We start from the raw sequence: 22,788 nt of genomic DNA on the forward strand, positions 1-22,788 counted from the left end.
TTGGTGATATTCAATGTTGCAAAAAGCAAAACACAGCCATGCCAACCTGTTGTCATGGATGCAGCATCTGCTTTACGTCATCAGGAGGGTTGTTCTGCTGTTTGTCCACTAGATGGAGCTGTTCATCCACTTTTAAAGCCAGAGGGGCTCTGAAAGCTGATTTTTCACTTTATTTTGTCTGTGTACAAACTTTGAGCATCATGTGCAGGTTGCTGTTTTACAGACACCTACTGAGCATGTGCAGAAATGCCTAAAGCCTACAGGAGCTGTTTGTCTGTCTTCACTGCAGGCTGAGTTCAGAGAAGTTTATAGAAGTATTTGATGTGATTCTTGTTAGTGTTTTGTGAGATTTGACTCTAAGTTTTTTTCCTGTGAAAGCTTCTTGACATGATTACATTCTTTTCACGACTCATTTGAAGGAGTGTGGTTGTGATTCTTTGCTTGAAATGTCTTCAAATTTAAATCAAAACTGAAGAGATGAAAACCCAAATGTGCAAATGTCTGCTCAATTTTTCTTTGTTAGCTTTTTGTTTTTTCTTCCATCTGTGTTTCTTCCGCCTAGCGTTGCATGTTGTTGGACGTTTCTGATGTAAGAACCTGTTGATTCTCAGGTGTGTTTTTGAGCAGGAGCAGAGGAAAGGCCTGACGCTGTGTGGCTTATGTTGAGATGATTGAACACATGTTAGAAAATCATCCGTCTGAAGGTGAGTGTGGTGCAGCTGAGGCCAAACAAACAGATGTGGAGTGAATGAAAAGCAGCAGAGGGAGAGTCTGAAGAATCAAAGATGTAGACATAAGTGGCGTGTGGCGCTCTGAAGCGTTTTCAGAGCGAGCAGAGCGACCGGTGGGATATGAGAGCCTTCCCGTGGACTGAATTGCCTCAAAGTGCCAGGCTGCTATCAAAGCGCATTAATGTGATGGATATCCGGGGTTCTGCATTCATTCTCCACGCAGCCAATGTGGGAGCTGACAAACAGAGCGCTGCGAGAGGGCCTGCAGCTCCGCGCTCCTCTACCTCTAAAGCACAGACAAATATAGACGCGGCTCAAGAGCGTTTTATGTAAAACACTCATTTTTCCTTAACCCAATTTCTGAGATTTCCTCTGAGGAGGCAGCTGGGTTTGCTGAGATCCTGAGACGACCAGAGGAGGTTAGTTTGGTGTGAGATGGAGAGGAAAGAGTTGAAGTTCCTGTGGTTATTGATCCGGGGTTTGTTTGTTGTTGATGAAGCTGCATGAGTCAGGATTTGCTGGATCAGATGTCTGTTCTGAAGTTGAACACTTAATTTTCTAGTTGTAAGGAGGCCCTGAAGGTCAAACGAAGTGTTTCCTGAAATGTTTTGCGCAGCTCAGGATTTTGTCGCACATGTAAAAGCAGCTCGGATGATGATTCCCACTCCTGCCTGCACACCTGGTGGTGCCTCAGTCTGCTTGTTCCCAGATCTGTACACGCAGCTCTTAACGCGGGCCTGAGAGCTGGATGAGCCTGCGCCCTGCAGGGAGGTTAAAGGGGGTCTTGGACTCTGCAGGGCTGGGGTTAACTGTGGTGTCAGAGCAGCTTTTGTCCCCTGAGGACGCTTTGAATAAGCATTTTTAGGTGAGAAAACAAACATATGGTGGTTTATGTTGTGATCCAAATGCATTGTGGGATGCTAACCACCACAGAGAAGCCTCTCCAGCCACGTATCATGGCTGTCTCACAACAAGCCTCGCCTCAAAATAATTTCTTAATCCATTAATTGGCGTGGAGCGGCGTGCGGGGCAGGGCTTTTTGTTCAGTATGTTTTTCAGAGATGCATACTAATCATATAAAGTGATCCTTTGTACTCAGGTTGACAGCGGCGACGAGGGCTTTTAGACGACACACACTCACACACACACTCACACGCGCACAGAGGCATGTGTCTGGGAGCGCCGGCGGCAGAACGAGTGTATTATTTTCCCTGAAGAGTGTTATTTTCCTGTCAAGGCTTGATGGCAACGTGCCAACAGATGTGACAGCGAGCGATCATCCCTCCTTCATACAGTAGAGAAAGAGGGAGAGAAGGAGGGAGGGAGGGACAGATGAGGACAGAGACACTCTCTGCTGCTCCTTTTTCATGCTAATTGATCATATATTGAATCTAAGAGCAGCGTGGAAATGTGATGTGGAGGAAAATGTCTCTAGAAGTTTGATAAAGTGTGAGTGAAATCTGTCAGATGTGAGTGGAAACTCTGTAAAAAGGAGTAGAGGAGCTTTTGATTTTGTAATGCCAGCCATTAGGTCTGTTGTTATTGATTTTTTTTTTCTAACTTCTCAGAAGGCAACCCAAGCTTCAGATAGGAGAGTATCACCTGAGATCTCTGCCTTTAACCCTTTAAAGCCTAAGGTTCCCCACTTAGGGGGGTGTGAGGTTGCTCTGCAACAAAAGGCCCAACAGCAAAAATGAGATAAAATGACAAGAAAGAAAAATGAAATAATTCCATGAAACATTAAAAAAGAATCATGAGGTAATGAACTAAAAGAGAGAAGTGTAGATCAAAGCTAAACAGAAGTGATTTTAGTTTGGTTTTGAAGATTGTCAGAGTTGAGGCCTGTCCCACATCTTCTGGAAGACTGATCCATGTCTTTGACTCCTTTGCAGTGGCCCCAACAAATTAAATGAAATAAAAAAAAGTTTATTTTTCTTACAAAGGGTATTGATGATTTAAGACTTTGACACTGAATAAAATCATGCGTTAACATTTTGTTGAACCGCTGCCACTGCTCTACAAGTTTTACAGCCCTGGGAAGATAACTAAATCTACAAAAAAGACTAATGTGGAAGAAAATACAGATTTCAATTCTGTGTGGATGAATTCATGTAACTGACAATGCTTGATATGTGGCGAGACATCAGCAAAGAAAAACTGACAATTTGCATAAATTAACAGTCTATGTTTTCAAATTCAGGTCTTCTTTTTGTAGTCTTAGAATTTTATAAATTTGAGAAGCCTTTCCTTTACACAATTACTCACTACATGTAAACTGTAAAATATGACACACTGCGTTTTTTTAATGTGAAGGTTGAAGTTGATTCTGTGACTTAAATCCAGGTGACATGAGGCAGACCTCTACTAAACCATGAAGAGACTTATACATGAGCAGAGCTGTGTTAAAGTGTGTTTTCTGAGAGACAGGAAGCCAGAGCAGAGACCTGAGCTCTGGACTTATATGGTCGTATTTCCTGCAGCAGCTGTCTTACAGAGAGCCCAGTGAGTGAGTGGTTACAGTAGTCTGACCTGCTGGAGACAAATGTATGGATGAGTGTTTTTTTAAGTCGGGTTTAGACAGTACTCCTTTGACTTTGATGTTTTCGATCAGGAGTGGCCAACCTGTGGCTCACGAGCTGCATGTGGCTCTTTGCTTTCCAGCGTGCGGCTCTTTGATCCATTCATAAAAAATATATATAAAGTTATGAGTAGCAGTGTGCCAATCAAATCATCTAAAATCTTGATAAACTGATGCCAATGTTGGGTTCAGTGTTGATCGATGTTTGGGTGTACAGGTTGATACTTAAGTTTCAGTTTCTATTCTCTATTATGAAATTTAAACACACTAACAAGCACAGTAAATGTCGTTTGAAATTTGTAAATTGGATTTTCATTTTATGTCATTTTGTTTTTGTGTGAGAGGAAGTGTGTTTGTAAGACCACGGTTGTGATGTGGCGCTCTGTAGTACCACGGTTATTTTTGTGGCTCTTGGTCTCTGACTGGTTGGCCACCGCTGTTTTAGATGGTTAGAAGCTGCTGATGTTGTTGATTTAGTGATGCCGTTAGTGTTCAGCTCTGAATCCAGTCTGACCCCTAGATTTCTAACCTGCTTTCTCACATTTCAAGAGAATCTGAAGGTGACCGATAACACTACAAGTTTACAGGTGTTTCCTTCATAATGACACTAGAATGATGCAAAAATTTGGGTGTCATTTTTGTAGCAGAGACCAAAACAAGAGACCGGGGCTGAAAGGCTTAAAGAAGTGCATGTTTGCAGGAAGTTGCAGTTGAAGGCCAAACATGCACTTGATGATGCGTGTGGTTGATGTTTCTGTGCAGCAGACTGACTTTCCTCTGTTCTCCATGATCTGATCTCCTGAGCCAGCACCCACAGATCACTGCTGCTATTCAGAGCCACCTGATAAATACCAGCCTCTGCAGATTAGATTGTAGTGAGTGTGTGTGTGTGTGTGTGTGTTAATGGCACTGTTCTCCTTTGTGAAGTCTGTAAGTAAACTGATTCCCTCCGTTATCTCCTTACCTCTCTGCTCCTGCAGCGTCCTCACTTACTTCTCCCTCTGACTGCAAAACAAAGAGGAGGCAAAACAAAGCGGCGGGAAAACAAAAGGGAGAGAAAGAGGAACATGTCATTACTGGTTTTGTTTCTACAGCGGCACAATACCCTGACCACCCTCGTCAAACGGCGGGGAGAGATGGAGAAGGAGGCAGGGAGGGGGAGATAGCGTGAGGGAAGGCAGTTTAATTTAGATAATTATCTCACAAATTAACCACAAACTCCTTCCCTGTTAATTACCTGTCTCAGGGAGCCGTGCAGGAAAACAAAAAGGCGAGGCGGGGAGGTTTTTGTTCGGGTCTTCTCGGGGGGGGGCTGTAAATTGGTGGCGCCCCTGCCGAAAGGCCAGATAAACCTCGGAGGGGGCGACCATTAAAGCGTTTGATAGGCTAATGGGGAGTAGCGTTAGCATCCTCGTTTGTAATTGGACGTCATAAATCTGGAGCAGGTGACGGGGGGAACAAAGGAGGGGTTTTGTGCGGGTGTCGAGGCCACGGCGCGACTTGTAAATCCTTCCCCCGGCTGAATGGCGCTATCTGATGGTCCCCGGATCTCCCACATTGATTCCTCCCTGCGAGCGTGAGCGCGCGGAGTATTTATGTGTCCTCAGGAGCTAACATTGTGTAAGGAGGGGGCGCTGAGAAAAGGAGGCGTTGTTATCAGGCCGTGTGCTGGAGATGATTCTGTCAGGGGCGATTAACCTTTCCTTTACGGTGACAGCTCACCTGATTAAGAGAAGTCAAATCTACGGAAGCCTGTAGAGGAAAAAAGCTGGATGTAAAGAGTGTTTGCTGTGAAGTTGTGCACTTTTAAAGCAGCTTTGCACAGCCACGTTCTCCAAACCAGGTGTGAAAATCATAAGAGCGCACACACACACACACACAGAGTTGCACACAAGCACACAACCTCTCGTGACACTTCACACACACATTCGGAGCTGCACCAATATTTGTGTTTGGCTCCTGTCACGTATTTGTCCGAGTCCTCGTCCCTGCTCTCCACACCCAACCGGCAGCAGGTGTGAACAGCTCTCGTGCTGAGAGGGACGCACTCGGCCGCTCTCTGCCGTCACACACGCACACACACACTCGCGGGCAGGGTGGGGGGAGAGATCAATAGTAGTGAGTGTGGAGTTTGGATAATTACAGTTGTTAGCAGGCAGAGGAGAGCAGCTATAGTGGCCTCTCCACTCACACTCTCTTATCACTCTCTGGCCTGTCATTACAGCTTTAAATGCTGCTTGGCGTGTGTGTGTAAGTGTGTGGATGTGTGTGCGGTGCTAACTGTTCCCAACACCGCTTCCTCGATGTCCTCTCCTTCCCTGATGTCTCCTCGTCCCCTCTTCATCCGAGCGAGGTTAGAGAAGAGAAACTTCTGGATTCTGTTTGCTAATCTCTGCTTTTATCTCCTCATCTCCTCCTTTTTACTCTTTGTCTCATCCTTCCCTCCTCATTTCCGACTCGGGCGTCTGTGCCAGGAGAAGGAATTTGGCTCCCCGTTGGATCCACGCTCCAATTTCTCCCGGAGAGGTTTTCACTGTCCAGTCAGACGGGATTTTCTTAGCTGTTGAGTCTTGACATGCGGTGCTGAAATAGGCCTGGAGAAACTGGAGTTAAATCCCCCTTTAGATGCCTTCACACACACACACACACACATATAGACACACACACATGGTTTGTGTTTTGTTGATTCACACTGATGTAGAGGATTCTTGTCAGACATAAGAAGGAGATGAGAGTGATGGAGAGGAGGATTAGATGAGCGGGAAACAACGGTGGTTTGTCCCCCGCGGGCTGTTTGCTCTGATTTAGATGGAGCAGGATTAGCTGAGGATGAGGAGCTCAGAGTGTGTGACTCAGTGTGTGTGTGTTGAGGGGAAGTGGGCTGGTGATTGGTCGACGCTTGAGGCGAAGCTGTCAGATATTCGACCAATTTTGTTGCTGCGTTCTGTAGGTGGTGCAACACAAACACAAACACAAACACACACACACACACACCACATGCAGCAGTGCGGCAGAAGTTAAGTGTCACCAAAATTTGCTTTAAAATGTATATTTGTTGTAAAAATCTCCCTAAAAGTGAGTTTTACTTCCTGTTTGTTTGAATTTAAAGGGCTATTCCTCGTATTTTTGTCAACTTGCATCAACTTTCTCTGAGTTTTGTATGTTAACCAGAGTGTCAGCTGCCTCTCACACCCTTTGTGTGTGTGTGTGTGTGTGTGTGTGTGCCAGCTTTGAGGCGACTATCACAATAAGACAGGAAATCACTGCTTGGATAAGACTTCTCTCCCTCTGTCCCCCTGTCACATAAAAACACTCACAAATAACCGGCTAATCTCTTCCTGGGCCCGCCGTGCCATTCAAGGCTTCCTCCAATTAAAAAGCAGCGCAGAGTGGAACCCGCCATCTTATTTATCATATTAATTAGAAAGTCCCCCCTCGACAACAAAGAGCTGCGTACAGCTGTGCGGCAGAGGAGCGGCCTGGGAAATGAAGGCCGGTTTGATTTGTTGTCTTGCTAATGTGACACCTATTATACAGGTTAGGCCTCAGATAGAGCAGCAGATGGTGGTTCTGTGAGGGGCCACGAGTGTGTGGATGGAGCAGGATTTGTATGTAATATGGAGTAAATCATGTGTTTTTTCCTTTATCCTGTAGGTGTCATCACAGAAAGTTCCCCAGTTGAGAGGTTAAGAGTGTGTCACCTGGATACGGAGCTGTCTAATGTGTTGATCCTTCTTACAGATGCTGAAGAGAGAAGGAGAGGAGGAGGAGGAGGGAAGGAGGAGGAGGAGGTGATGAGCTCGCAGAGTGATAGAAAGTGAGTAGTGAGGTGAAGCAGCTCTGTAATCACAGGTCTATTAGTCTGCTCTCTTTATGAGTGTGATGGAGCTGGAGCGCTGCCCTATAGAGGATAGACGCTCAGCATATTTAACAGCTGACAGGTGTGTGTGTGTGTGGACGTGGAGGAGTAAAGTGGTTCAGTTTGTGATGTGTCTTCAAAGATCCACTTTAATCCAGCTGATCAGAGAGTGTGTGTGTCTGTGGTGCTGAAGCTGAGGCTCACTCTGTCAGCGCTACAGGAGCTGTCCCTGGTTCTGAAACAGCTCAGCTGTACTTCTCAAGGCTGTGTGGAACATTTTATGATCGTTGTGTGCCGTGTTTTTGAAGACAAGTGTCATAGTAAAGGTTTGGACACTGCGTCCTGTTTTAGCTGTTATTTAAGCCACATTTTTGTAATTGCTGTGTTGACATGCTCCATGAAAGAATGTTATGAGACTTCATGGTGTCTATGTTATCCAGAGATGTGTGTGTGTGTGTGTGTGTCAGCAGTGAGGAGGAAGAGATAAACAGGAGAAGAAGAAGAAGTGCTGAAACAGATGATAAACAAGCCTCTCATTCTGTCTCCTCATCAAGTGTTTGTCTGTGCAGCCAGAAGCTGTTTAGACTTGATGGACACGATGGAGTGTGTGTCTGTGTGTGTGAGTTTCTGTGTGTGTGTGTGTGTGTGTGTGTGTGTCAGCGCAGCCATCTGGTAACCAGGGCATTGTTTACTCTGTCATTGCTCAGTATTTGCCCATCCATCTCTCATCGCTCAGAGTTGTGTGTGTGTGTGTTGAACAGCATTTAAAGGTAGTTGCTGTCTTACCTGGTGGATTATCCTTTTTATAGGCGGACTGAGCTGGGTTGTGTTAGTGTTTGTTGGTGTTGTCATGAAATTGTGTTTTTATTGGTGAAAGGATAGTTTATTTCACATGGTCGTCTTACAGATATTTCTCCTCTGGGACTTGGGAGAGTGTGGTGCAGCAAGTCTGAATGTGTTTATCCATAATGGTTTCCTTTGTTCATTCACTGTAATATGAACCACAGAACAGGGGAGTTCCACCTTTGTGGATGAAATCCCCATTTAGACTTTCCAATTCACAAAAGTCAGTTCAAGTTTGATCTTACATGTTTGACATAGTTGATTCATCTGGAGCACATGATAACAAAGTTGTCTTGTTGTATGAAGGAAAATGTTATGTCTGCTATGATATAGATTGTAGGTACAATTTCCATCCATCTCTCTGTGGTTGGTGCATCTCATTTAGGATTGGGTACTGACATGTAACATCATGTTTAGGTCCCTTTATGCATCCATGTGACTGTGAGGGAGTGGAAGAGTATTTGAATTTCCATGCTGGACATGAACACAGCAAAACAGCATATTTTGAAGACTAAATATGTTTATTTTAAAGTATATGCATTGTATTTTTTGACAAATTGATATTTTTTAACCGCATAAAAACAGAAAAGTGCAGAAAATTGGTACTGTTGAGTACCTGTATCCATTGCCAGATAACGGTTGGTGGTACCATATCTTTTCAAATGTGAAAGCTACCCATCCCGAATGTCATTAGAAGTTATTAGTCAGTATGGCTTTTTTTACTTGCTGCCAACTTGAGATTATGATGTGCAAAAATAAATCACTATGTATGGTTGCACATTTGAAAAGAATGTGTGAAGCAAAAACATTAGTAATGTGTTGATGGTTGTGTTTTCCCATGTACAACTTCACAGGAGGTGACTGGCTATTTTGGTTTGACAGTGTATTAAGAATATGTAAGAAATACATTTGCATGATATTTAACTGGGAATTTTTAGGGGAAAAAATAACAATTTTTGTTCGTGTGAAGTGACAAAGTAATGACTTTTTAAATGTTTAAATTGTCTTGTTTCAGAATTTTCAAATTCAGAACTTTGGAGACGTTTGTTGTTTTTTCACAGATTTCTATGCGGCTTTGAATTTGAAGCTTGTTGTGCAGCTATGTACTTAACAGTAAGATGGACTGAAGTGACAGTGTAGTCAGATTGTACTTTGGGATTTGGACTCAGCAATGAGGAGATGTTACTGGTTTTAGGCTGTAGTCAATGATTATTGTAAGCATTCTGACTGGGAAGACATTGTTGTACCATTAGATTGTTCAGAAGAAAGAGGCATAACGTTGTAAATGTGCAAGTTTTTAAAGTCTTAATTTTGGGTGGATATTGATTTTTTAGGAAAGTGATTGATTTCCTAGATTTGTTCAAAGGCCCTAATATGCTGTTGTACTTCAGACCCACAAAGTGTCTGTCAAGTATTTTCTGTTGTTGCCTGTCTGAGTTGCAGTGTTGGGGAGTGAGCGACACAAGCATACCTGCATGGAGATTGTTTCTAAGAACCTGTCTTGTGTTTGTGTGAGCACAGAGAGCTTCTTGCACTCATCCCCCAGGCGGAGATATCTGTGGATCTCCATCTCTGTTCCCCTCCATCTCATCACTGTTGCTCTTTCTCCTCCATCCGCTCCGTCTGTGATCTCCTGCAGGCCGTCTGAGCATCAAAGGTGTTGAAGAGGTTTGCCATCTCGGCGTCCTCGCTGCAGATCCCTTCATCTTCTTCAAACGGCGGAGTGCGAAGGCTAAGCGAGGGTTTGAGGCGTCCTCTGTTGTGTCTGGACTCTGGTCTTTGCTATTAGCGGAGTATCTGTGACAGAAACACTGACAGAGCTGATGTTGTCTTCCGCAGTCCCCCTGCATCCCTTAGCTTCCTGTTTATTGTTGGATGTCTGTTTGAATGTGAGGGATTGAACTGTACCTGACTTTGAGTAGCACATTAAGTGTTTAATCTTTGAGTTTGTGTTGGATTATTCAGGATTACAGAGCATGTCTTCCTGTTTTACATGTGAAGCGTGATGCTCCAGAGGGCCACATGCTGAACATGAGCACACACACACACACACCCATCCCTGGTCTGAGTGAGAGCAGAGCAGCTGAATGGTCTCTCTAAAGGCTTTTTAATAGACTGCTTTGTGAGGGGAGGACAGCGGGTGACGGGTCAGGGTCTCAGGGGAGACGTGGTGGAGGCTGAACGGCTCATTGAAAACCTAACTGAGCAGAGAGCGCGTGCGAGCTGCTCTGCTGCTCATTCAACAACTTGTTTTGATACGATGAAGCCGGAATTCATCAGAGACGTGAAGTTGAAGCTGAGGAATGTGTTGTTTGTGGTGTTATAGGATGAAATCTGTGTGATAGATGCCTGTTCCTAAAAGGAGAGAGCAGCTCCAGTTTCAGGTCAACACAAGGTGACATGTTTGCCTGCCTCATCCCGGTGAAGGCGAGACGCTTGGCTCTAGCTCGCGTTTCCCGTCCCCTCTCTGCCGCGGAGTGTGTGAATGAAGACATTTATTACAACGGAGACACAGAGGATTAGCACAGGGCTTAAACCATTCTCATGGTAATGCGCGGAGCTGGGAGCGCGCAGATAAACACAAACACTCACCTTATCGAGGCACCCAGACCTGAGAGACTACTCCTTAACTGCAGCGGCAGAGCGGCTGGGAGACGGCAGGAAGCAGAGTGAGAGCGAGGGGATGGCGGTTTGCGGTGGCAGATTACGGCCCGGTTGTGAAATAATGTTGGACAATAAAATCATTTAAGGTGCGTCCCTCACATTTAGGGAGGTAGGCGGCTATTGTCCAGAGGGATGGTGTCATTTGAGGGCCAAGAGGCTGCTGGGAGATGGATGTGATGATGTAGAAATCGAGAGTTGGATCAGAGTAGTTTCAAACTTGTTTATGTTTGTAGTTGTTTGGATGATGTGACTTTTTGAAGAGTTTTGAGGTAAAATGTTGTTTTCTTTTTAGAGTGACGAGATGGAGCAGAGAGGATGTAATCCCCAGCATCCTCTGTGCTCCAGGCGATGGTCCGTGCACCTTCTCAGCAGTGTCGTCTGAGTCCGATCTGCCAAATCTGCTGTCTTGGCGTCAGGTTTGTTTTTTTGGAGCAGATGCAGAGCTCTGGGGATTAGTAGATTCTTCTTTTCAACAAAGCTGTCCTGTTTAAACATCATAGGGTGTGCGTGATACCCTGAAAGAGTTGTGATCTTATTTAGAAGGGGGCAAGTCCAGGTCACCTCTAGGAGTCAGTGTCCTCTCTGGATCCATGAGGCACACGCTCTTCTTTCCTTCCTTGTTCCCTCATCGTCCTGTGTTCCAGCAGCGACAGAGACGTCGCTTCCAGATCTCTCCCCTGCCACCTCTGATTAGGCCCAGCGTGGGTGAGACACACCTGTACAGCTGATGGGAGACAATGCCACCGCTTCCTCCCAGAGATTGATTTTCTCCATTAAAACGGGCCCTTTGTCTAAAAACCCTGCACCCCTTTTGTCATGCTAAAGAGAAGATGGAAGATTTCCAATTCAATTTGGGCCGAGACGAGGGCCGGTCAGCTATACGGGCGGCCATTGTTCTGGGCGAGCCCGCTGGGACGACACTAGCGTCTCCCAAACGCCAATTAAGCCGGACGGAGAGACGGACAGGGGGATAATTGACAGGCGGGAGAAAGGCAGCCTTCTTCCTTTCTGTGTGAAAGAGAATCAAAGAGAGGGGAGGAAGAGTGAGGGATGAGAGGGGGGAATAACCTGTTACATGCTGCAGGGAGCACATTGAGAGTGGGTGAAGAGTTCAGGAGAAACAAACAAAGAGCTGTGGTAGAGAACTCAAGTTTGATGTTATTTTTGAGGAGATATGAGCAAGTGTTGGTGTAAGTGACAAATCCATAGAGTGTTAATGTAACACTAAGTGTCTGTGTCTCTTATCATTAACCTGTCACAGGTGCTCTCAGCGTTTAATAACCTGAAATTGCTCTAATTGAAGCTCATTCCTTTGAAATGATTTAATCCTGTGTCTTGAGAGATGTTTGAAGAAGAAGTGTGAGTGTAACTGGATTTTTGTGTCACCATGAATGTCGTCCTAAAGTTGTTTTTATTAATATTAATGTTTGGTCTCCTTTAAGAGTTAGGCCTAACCCTGATGTGATGGGGTGGTGTGGAATTGTAGTTTTGCCAAGATGGGCCTTTTGTTGTGTGTTTTGGGTTTTTGTGGCTTTCTCCCACAGTGTCATCAGGTTAATTGATGATTGTAAATTGCTTATAGATGTATGTGTGTGTAAGGTTGCGCGTGCTAGTGTGTCATATTTGTTTGTGAGTAGAGACCAGTGTAGATTGTGTGCTGCTGCTTGCACATGTGTGACTTTGAACAGGAGAAGTGTTTGAAGATGGATGGATTGTGAACAGTGTTTGTGAAGTGATGTGACTTTTGTTGGTGTAAGTACTGTTATCTCTGTGTGTAGGTTTTTTTAGGTCTGGGCTGGTGACTTTGGGTTGCTTGTTGTTGTGAGGAGAAGTTTTTTCTTGTACGGCATTTGTCATTTTGACTTTGTTTCTTTTTTATGAGCTGTGACCAGTGCAGCAGCTGGTCTTCCTCAGGTCCACATGCAACAAAGTTGACACAGAACACAAAGTGCAACACATGAAACAAAAGGAAGTATCATTCAGATACCAGAATGTAATACCCAAGTTTCCCACTTAAAGTACAAGAAGTTATCAATGAGAAGTTTACATGAAGGTGGAGAAAGTGTTAGCATTGACAGCATGTTTGTTAATTGTAGTTTATCAATGTTGCTTCCTTGTTGTGTACAACTGCCTTTAAAACTGGGTTTATTGGGGGCCTGTGCAATGATAAGTGGTGAGTTTTGCCACATTTTGATGGCTCTGTGTGTCACTACCTGGGATTGAAAGAGTGAGGGTGGATGTCTCTGTAGCCATTTGCTTGACAGTGTTGCTGATGTGCTTCTTCCATGCCAGCTGCCCATCAAGTGTGACATCAATGGGCCTTAAAGTGACAGTCTGAGCTAAGTGTCACTGCAAGCTGCATGTGTAGATGTGAACGAAGTGCTTTTAGATTGTTTCTGATTTAAGACAAGTGTATTTCCACTGGCGTGTTGAGCGGCTAACTGTAGTTGATGAGAAAGAAATGGCTGTATCATCTGCAAATGGAGTAAATGTGCAGTTTTGTTAAGCATGCGGTAAGTGATGTGTAGATGTAGAGTAAAGTAGGAGGCCAAGCTAACTCCCCTGGGGCACTCCACACTGTAAAAGAAGACCGACTGTGTGCTGGTAGAGAAATCGCTGTTCATGTTATAGACTGAAACCATAAGAATTGAAGTAGTTGGGAGTGGCTTGGTGTATTGTTTGGAGGGTTGCTGGTTCAAGGCCATGCGTGGACTAAGATTGGGATTTGGGCGGGTAGCAGGGGAGGTGTTGGGTTACTGTTGTGAGCATTGTTGGATGCCCTTGAGCAAGGCACCAAAGACCCCCAACTGCTCTGGTGCAAGTTGATTTTTGTAGTCAGTGCATGTTTGTGAGCAGAATTGATATTTGTGCATGTAGCATGTTTCAGAGTGTGAATAACAGAATGTTTGGCCAAGGAGAGTAATATAGTGTGTGTTTGTTTTAATAGTGATATGTGATGTGGTTTTGTGGAATTTATAATTAGAGGGATGTGTTGTGGAAGTATCTTGCAGATGTTTGTGAAGTGTTTGAGAAGAATGTAATTGAGTGTTGGTGCCTTGTACATTGTTTGACAACAGGGATGTGTTTTGGGGTACCTGGAAGATAGGTGATTTGAAGGTTGGATATGTCCCCTCTGATCTAATTTTTTTTTTTTAGATGACTTTTTGACTGGATAGGTGAAGTGATGTGACTAAATATGACTCGTTTCCACCTGCAGTGTGGTCAGTTTGTCACAGAGAAAAGTACGTTTAGATCCTAATTTCATGTTCAAGTCCCCTCAAACTAACTGCACCCTTTCATGTACTTGTTCTGTACATATGTGTAATAATAAGCATGTTTTCCTCCACCTTCTCTCATTCTTGTTCTCCTTTCCGTTTCTCCTTCAAATCATAATTTCTCTCGCTTTTATCCCTCCACCCCTCCTTTTTTTTTTCGCCGCTCTCTCCTTCTCTCCGCTGGCTTGTGACAGACGGCCTAATAGGATTTAATAAGCCCCATTTGCATGTCAGCCTTTTAGATTTTCTGTAAGAAAGAAAGGCAATAGGAGGGATGGGGGGTGGAGGAGGAGGGAGGGCGAGGAGGGAAGGAAAGAAAGAGGAAGAAAGGAGGGAGCGTGACGGCGGACGATGGTTTAAAGACCCTTTCCTCCTTTGATTGGTGTAGAAAAGCATTAGAAGTGGCAATATTTGCATTTTTTCCGCGCTTGTCCGTCACGATTTTTTGGCAAAGCGAGCACAGATCTGATTTCAGTCGGCCGAAACGCTTGTATTATGTCTGTGTTTGGTGTGTTGTCTGTAGCTGTTGAGAAATGAGAGATTTTGTGGGACATTTTATCCTAAGTGAGAGGTGGCAACTTGATGTGACTTTCCCCCTGAGTGGCTGTATTTGTGCTTTTGTTGTGAAATGTTGAAGAAGGAGTGCAACAAAAAGGTCAAAAATTCATCAGCGTGGACAATGAGATATCCAGAGCAATCAATTTGAGGCACTTCACCAAGTGTTTTTGTCCTCGTTTGGTGTGGAAACGGTTGCTAGCGCTGGTGAAAAAGACAACAGAGTGTGATTTTGTGAAAAGACAGAGAAGTAGATGCTCATGTGTTCAGCTGATGCAGTTTGTCAGCAGCTGAGGCTGTTGCGTGTGTTTTATTTTGAAGGGGTTTGGTCTTTTCACTTGTGGAATTTTATTTTGTAATTGTCAACATTATTCTAGTGACTTTTTAGAGTAACAGCAGCTGTAGAAGTGTGTGTGTGTGTGTGTGAGAGACAGAGAGATGCTGTGGCTCAGTAAGGAGGATAAAAGGTCCAGGCAGAAAGCATGAGAGGCACACACATCTCCTCACACACACACACACACACACACACACACACACACACACACTGGGTAATCCCCATGTTGGTAGCTGATGTTTATTGGCGTGTAATAGGATCAGGATGAGGCAGCGTCAATATCAGAGCAAACATCTCACACACACACACACACACACACACACAGTGTCACAGTCACACACACAGTGATCAAACATAGCCCAGGAAACATTGTGATCCAGGAGAGATGAGAGGACTAATCCTTTTAGCCCTCTGAGAAGACTCTCCTCCTCCTCTTCCTCCTCCTCTTGGTCTCTTTCTCTCCTCAGCTTGCTTCCTCAGTCATTCTTCTTCTTCTTGTTCTGTGATTTTTTTTTCCCTTGACAACATTGTTTCCCCCTTCCTCTGTTGCAGACAGGGACAGGGCTGGAGAGACGGAGAGTGTGAGCTAAATTTACCGGCTGTGTGTTTGTGTTTGGAGCAGATTGATGTGCTTGGTGTGCTCAGAGATTAGAGCTGATAAATCCTCCTTTTTAGAGTGAACCAGTCCTCCTGAGACCCCTACACGCTGCATTTGTGTACATGTGTTTGTCTGTGCTGTCATTCCTTTAGGTGTGAAGTGTGAGAGTTTGGAGTGGTGAAACTAAACCTGTCACATTGTTTAGGTAATATTTGCCTGTATATGTCTTGACGCTCCGTGTAAACAGTGTTTTATGTGTGTGTGTGGAAATGTATTGTGTAAGTGATTAGTTAAAAGTCTTTATGTAATGCAAAGGTTCACACACACACACATGCCCGTGTGTGTGTGTGTGTGTGTGTCTTCAAACAGAGCAGGGAGTGCTTAATGAATTTACTTTGCTCTGATTGGGAATTAATTAAAGCAGCCTCAAACAGACAGCCGCCCACAGGGAGCCCCGGCAACACACTGACAGACAGATTAGTGCTCCGAGGAGGGAGGAGAGGGGAGGAGGAGGGAGGAGTTGAGAGTGATCAGGTGCACGTCCTGCAGCCATACATGCCATGAAGTGTGTCCACCTTTTGAGGCGCTGTGAAGATGTTTGATGTGGTGTAATGTGTCAGTGTTGCCTGAGACATTTTTGTTAATGTGTGTTTTATGTTTGTGAGTGTGTTAAGATGTGAACATTGAAGTTTGTGTTTGATGTTTGAGAGTTAATGATGTCTGTGTTTATGTATGTTGTGATTCTTCGATAAGTCCAGAGTTGCCAGTGTTCCCTGAGGGAGTGAGAAGAACACAAGATGTAGTACTAGTAGGTTTTAGAAATCGGTGTGAGTGGTAACCAAGGATGTTTTGTTTGTGTTTTCTTATCAGATGTGTGTTTAGGGATGGGTACCTTTGAAATGACAAATGATGTAGTGTGGATGGCTGCTATGTGCATGTTTTTGTCCTGAGCGGTATGGTGTTTGAATGTGTTTGATGATGTCCACATCATGAAATTGAGGTTTTTGCACATAGTTGTATGTAATGTTGTGTTTGGTGTGTTTTTGATTGGACATGTCTGCCCTATATATAAGTACATTCCCAGTAGGTGCAGCTGACTGATCAAAGGACTGGAGGGTATAACTTTTGTGAGGTTTTTTATTTGTCAGGGGGTGATGAAATGTAATTAAAAGGTCTATCACGTAGTTTCACTTGATACGGAGTTATGTTTGGGATAAAAGTTATGTAGACTAGAGCCTGACCGATATGGAAGTTTTGGGGCCGATGCCGATATGGATACCGGGGGCAAAAAAAAAGCCAATATATCGGCTGATATCTGATATATCAACTGATATCCGATGTATTGGCTGATATAATTAATAAATGTATTGATATACACAGGATATATACAGTGTTTAATCACAAATCATTATAATACCCATATGATTCAAGACAGGGACGGAACACTATTAAGTTAAAACAAGGAACTATAATTATAAAACTGTCAACATAAGAAGTGTAGTGTGAAGCAATGATACATAAGAACAAGCTGTAAACACAATAATAAATAAAGAAGTCAAACTTTAAAAACAGTAAGTATAAAAAAAAATTAAAAATTTAAACACACACTAAGCAACTTAAACGCCGCATTATAGTCTTTCATTAGATAATGGTGGACGTGTGAATTAACAGTAGCATTTATGTGTGTTTATCTCACAAAAAAGCAACTTAAACGATGTTGAAACGTCTTTTTATAGTCTTACATTGGATAATGGTGGACGGAGGGGGCGAGCACTATGGCAGTGTGCAGCCCAACACACAGACACACAGGAGCAGGAGTGACAGACTCTTTGTGGAGCATAAACACTTTTATAACTGGCTACATTTTGGCTGATGTCAATTAATTGTTGACAGGCATAATCAGCCCGATTAATCAGCCCGCTCGATTAATCGGTCGGGCTGTAATGTAGACCAAGTAGTGCAATTCTTAGTAATGTGAAAGATTGGAAGGTAGAGGTGGAGATGTTGTAATGGAGCATTTTGTTGAATGTCTATAGTCTTGTAATGAAGTTTTGTGGTGTAAAATTTATTGTTGTTTTACAATATTTGAACTTGCATTGCTATGTGTAGGTACTGAATCATGGCAGTGATTGTGTGTATGTGAATTGGTACTTGTAACAGCAGACAGAATTTGTTTGGTACCTACAGAAGTATGAGTTTTGCGACCTATGTTGTAGTGTGATGCAGTTTAGTAAAGGCAATAGCGAAGTGATGTTCCTAACTGTGTGTATGTGTAAGTAGTTGTCCTAGGAAGACATACAGTTGTGCCCAAAAGTTTACACCCCCCAGCAGAATTTCTGAGTTTTTGGCCTTTTCTCAGAAAATGTGAATGATAACACAAAAACCTTTCTGTCAGTCATGGTTAGTGGTTGGGTGAAGACATTTATTGAAAAAAAAAAAACTTCACTCTTTTTAAATCATAATGACAACAGAAACTTCAAAATTGACCCTGTTCAAAAGTTTACACCCCCCAGTTTTCAATACCTTGTATTTCCCCCTTTGACATCGATAACAGCTTGAAGTCTTTTGTGGTAGTTGTGGATGAGGGTCTTTATTTTCTCAGATGGTAAAACTGCCCATTCCTCTTGGCAATAAGCCTCCAGGTCCTGTAAATTCTTGGGCTGTCTTGCATGAACTGCACGTTTGAGATCTCCCCAGAGTGGCTCAATGATATTGAGGTCAGGAGACTGAGATGGCCACTTTAAAGCCTTCACTTTATTCTGCTGCAACCAATGACAGGTTGATTTGGCCTTGTGTTTTGGGTCATTGTCATGTTGGAACATCCAAGAACGTCCCATGCGCAGCTTCTGGGCCGATGAGTATAAATTTTCCTCCAGTATTTTTTGGTAAGATGCTGCATTCATCCTTCCATCAATTTTGACCAGTTTTCCTGTGCCTTTGGAGCTCACACATCCCCAAAACATCAGTGATCCACCTCCATGTTTCACAGTAGGAATGGTGTACCTTTCATCATAGGCCTTGTTGACTCCTCTCCAAATGTAACGTTTATGATTGTGGCCAAAAAGTTCAATTTTGGTTTCATCACTCCAAATGACTCTGTTCCAAAAGTTTTGAGGCTTGTCTCTGTGCTCTTTGGCGTATTGTAAGCGGGAAATTTTGTGGCATTTGCGTAGAAATGGCTTTCTTCTGGCGACCCGACCATGCAGTCCATGTTTCTTCAAGTGTCTCCTTATTGTGGATCTTGAAACATCCACCCCAATTTCTTTCACAGAGGCCTGTATTTCAGCTGAAGTTATTTGAGGGTTTTTCTTTACATCTCTAACAATTTTCCTTGCTGTTTGAGCCGAAATTTTTGTTGGTCTGCCTGGCCGTGGTTTGGTTTCAACAGAATCCCTCTCTCTCCACTTCTTAATTAGAGTTTTAACAGTGCTTCTTGACATCCTCAGTTCCTTAGATATCTTTTTAAATCCTTTTCCTGTTTTATACAGCTGGATTACCTTTTCTCGCAGATCCTTTGATAGTTCTTTTCCTTTCCCCATGACGCATAAACCTGTAACTTCAACACATCAGTGACTGAAAGATGCACATGTCTGTCAGGAGCTCAGAAACTCACTGAGCTTTTATACACACACACTGATTAGAAGCTGATAGATCACAGGTGAGGATGGTTACCCTAGGTAGACATTCAAACCCATTTGTATCAAATTTTGTTCATGTTATCAGGCCAAAGCTGCCAGGGGGTGTAAACTTTTAAACAGGGTCACTTTTGAAGTTTCTGTTGTCATTATGATTTAAAAAAAGTAAAGTATTTTTTTTTTCAATAAATGTCTTCACCCAACCACTACCCATGTGTGACAGAAAGGTTTTTGTGTTATCATTCACATTTTCTGAGAAAAGGCAGAAAAATCAGAAATTCTGCTGGGGGGTGTAAACTTTTGGGCACAACTGTACATGCAAAGAGGCCTGATATGGATTTTGGAAAGGCCATGAATTTTTTAGATGTTTGTGTGTGGATCTTGTTTTTTTTGTGATGAAAGCCCCCAAAGTTGGAATTGTGATTGATGGTTCACATGTTAGTTTGTCTTCAATCATGTTGTTTGAGGTGTGATCATTTTAAAGGAGAGGTTTAAAGTGGAATTAAAGAAGATAGCAGCGACGTGTTTGCAGGTGTGTAAAGCCAAAGTGTACTTTGCTGTGTGTGAAAGCTTTGCACACTTGTTTAACTGTGTTGTGGGTGTACTGTCATTGTGGTTTTTATTGTAATGTGAATTTGTGTTTGTGTCTTCCTGTAGTTTCCTGCTGGTTCAGTGTCGCCTCTTTTTCCTGGACTCCTTCAGCAGCAGCAGCAGTGTACCTGGCTGAGGTGAGATGTTGTAACAGCTTTAAATGTGTCCTGAAGTGTAATGAGCCCTTGTGTTCCCAGGGTCAGACTTTAGAGTGTGTGTATGAGAAAGTGTTTGTAATGATTGAGGTGAATTTGCGGCTCACGTGGACTCCACCTGTAGGTGCGTCAGAGGTCATCCTCCTCCAGTCCAGGAAGTGTTAAGTGACGAGGCTGGCCGAGGCAGACGATGATGTTAAAGAGTAATTGAGGAGCACTTTAAATGAGTCCTAATTAGAGCACGGCTGGTAATAATTGGGCAGGCAGTGTGAGGAGTAATTAGCCTTAAAAATGAGCCCACTGTGTGAGTGTGTGTGTTACGGTGTGGATGAATGATCTCTGCAGGGTGGCTGAAGAAGAAGCAGGCAGAGAGGGGGGGTGGGACAGAACGCTGGCTCCCTGGCTCCCTGGCTCTGCTTTTGTGACGGTGGTGGGTGGCCCCCTTTTTGCATGTGGTGGAGGGCAGGTGTGTGTGTGAGCTCAGTGCTAACAGGGCTAATTGATTGTGTAGCCTGTGTTTGTCATGCTCAGTGTTGCCTTGTGTCCCACACTGTTTTGTTATGGCGTGCTCAGCCTGTAATTGCACAGAAGCAGCAGAAGTAGATTTGCCACCTGCTGCTCAGACACATTAGTAGCACAGTGGAATGAGTTGTTTGTCATTGTTTGTGGGGAGTCCTTTGAGAGGGAGACCCAGGTGGAGTGATCCCCTATGGATTTGAGGCAGGCTGCATTGGGTGGTGCAGATCCGTAGTGTGTGATGTCCAAGTTTTGAGCTTGATGAGAGTTTTTTTGTGGAGAAGACTCTGAGCCGAGAAAGATGGGCAAAGTCCTCCAAGTTTAAGTAGTGTCCTCACCCACAGCAGGAGTCCTTGTCACACAGATTGGTTATTATAGAGTACTAATTAGTAATTAAGAGTGGAGCAGAGCTGGTGTGAAATGAAGCGTGTGGTGTGGGAGCAGGCAGCTGTACAGTGGTTGGTGTGTAATTGGTGGTTAATTAATTAAATATGCAGCAGATTAAAGGAATTATGGAGAATTGTTCTTAACAAGGTCTTGATTAGTGTCCTGTGGCTTGTCCTGTGGCTCAAATGATGCTTGAATTAGAGATGGAGAGCAGTAGGAGAGACACATTTGAGGCTGAGAAGATGGAGTGGAGATTTTAGGTGTGAGGTACTTTTCATTAGTCATGAAGAAATGTGCACAGTGCATGTTTGTGCACAGCCCTGTGGATGTGTGTGGTGTGGTTGGAGTTAGTGGAGAGTGTTTGTTGCGGTGGCTGCATCAGTTGTGTGTTTGCATGGAGCGATTGAGGTTTGAACACACTAGGGCTGCTCCTGAGGTTGTTTGTATTGTGTGGTAGATAAATGTGTGACGTTGTATTTATTTAATTTGTCATGTAATCCAGCTCCCTGAGGTGTTCCACATGCAATGTGTGCCGTGTACTGGATGTTTTTTTAGTGTTGAGGAGTGTGATATGGTGACAGGAAGGTGTGCTGGGCCTGAGCAGCCAGATAAAGGTTGTAGATTTGTAAGGTGGCTGACATTTGCGGAGGCTCGGCTAAGGACACGGCCTTTTGTCCCGATTCCTCCCGGCCAATCACCCAGAGCGAAAGGGGAGTGAGATAAGGCCTTTTGTTTGGTGTGACAGTGTCCTACTGATACTGCCATGGGAGAGTGTGGAGAGTGTGTGTGTGTGTGCCCCACCCCTTTAAGTCAGGGAACCCCTGAAAGAAGTCATTACAGGAGCGTTACTGTGGCCACAGCTGCTTTTATTAGAGAATCAGACATGATCATGGAGTAAGTGTTGTATTGGTGATTATTTGATGAAGTTGTAGAGCAGCAGTGATGTAGTAAGTTTGATTAGTGGAGTGTTATTAGGGTAATGTTTTGAGAAAGTGCAGCTGTAGAAAAGGTGAGCTGCTGTCAGTGTAGTTGGATGACAGAGGGAGGTAGGCTGTGTTTTTGAGCTTAGCTGGAGTACAGTTGTGCTTTTATTCACAGTTTGTGACGGTGAGTGACAGCTGACGGGCTGCACACGACTGCCGCAGAGCTGTGTGACGTTTGAACAATGTGACTGAACTCTGACAGGTGTCTGTGTTTGTGATGTAGGGTTGTATTCTTTGCAGAATAGTGTGTTTTAGAAGCTTGGGGCCTCGATGGACCAACCTGTGGACAGGGGTTTTGTTAGATGTGGTTTCCTGCCATGTGGATAGCTGGATGTTCCAGATTTGGGTGTAAATGTAGTTGAGATGGTGTCAAAAGGGGGAGTGCTGTCATTGAAGATGATGTGAGTGAGGGCAGCAGCCAAGCGCAGCAGGTTGGATAATGTTGTGAAATTGCCGGCAGCACTTTGAGTCCTCTCTGCAGAAGATCTTAAAGAAGGCGTGCTGTAATATATGAGCCCATCTTCATAATGCATGAGGAGTGAATGGCTGCAGCGCCACTTAAGGTAGCGGTGCTGTAATTGGTGCTCCAAAAATCCTAATAGTATCATATATCCCGAGCTGGGCTTTTAAAAGGATCTATTGTGAGTTTTTGCCTTGATCTGTGAGGCTCACACACACACACACACACATGCAGAGGATAATGCATTGGAGGCATCATTTGATGGCAGAATTCCCCAGCGTATCGGGACACCGCATGCCGTAACGATTGCCTGTAAATGGCTCGGTGGGGCCGCTAACTTGTGTAAATAGTGGCGGCTGAGACTAATGCAGTGTCTTGTAATAGGGGGTAAATTAGGGCTGGTTGTTGCAGCTGGAGCCTCACAGAGAGGGGGAGGAGTGAGGAAGAAGGAGAAGCTTTTGTGTGTGTGTGTGTGTGAGAGGAGAGTAGTGGGGAAGGTGGCAAGTAGTGGCACCAAGCAGAAGTGAGTGTTGTGTTGGGATATGTGTGTGTGTGTGTGTGTGTGTGTGTGTGTGTGTGTGTGTGTGTGTGTGTGTGTGTGTGTGTTTACTTTGTATTGGCACA

Source organism: Halichoeres trimaculatus, unplaced genomic scaffold (assembly GCF_033239565.1).
Source record: "Halichoeres trimaculatus isolate MK-OKI-2021-1 unplaced genomic scaffold, fHalTri1.1 fHalTri1_scaffold_24, whole genome shotgun sequence".
In the NCBI taxonomy this organism is placed as follows: domain Eukaryota; kingdom Metazoa; phylum Chordata; class Actinopteri; order Labriformes; family Labridae; genus Halichoeres; species Halichoeres trimaculatus.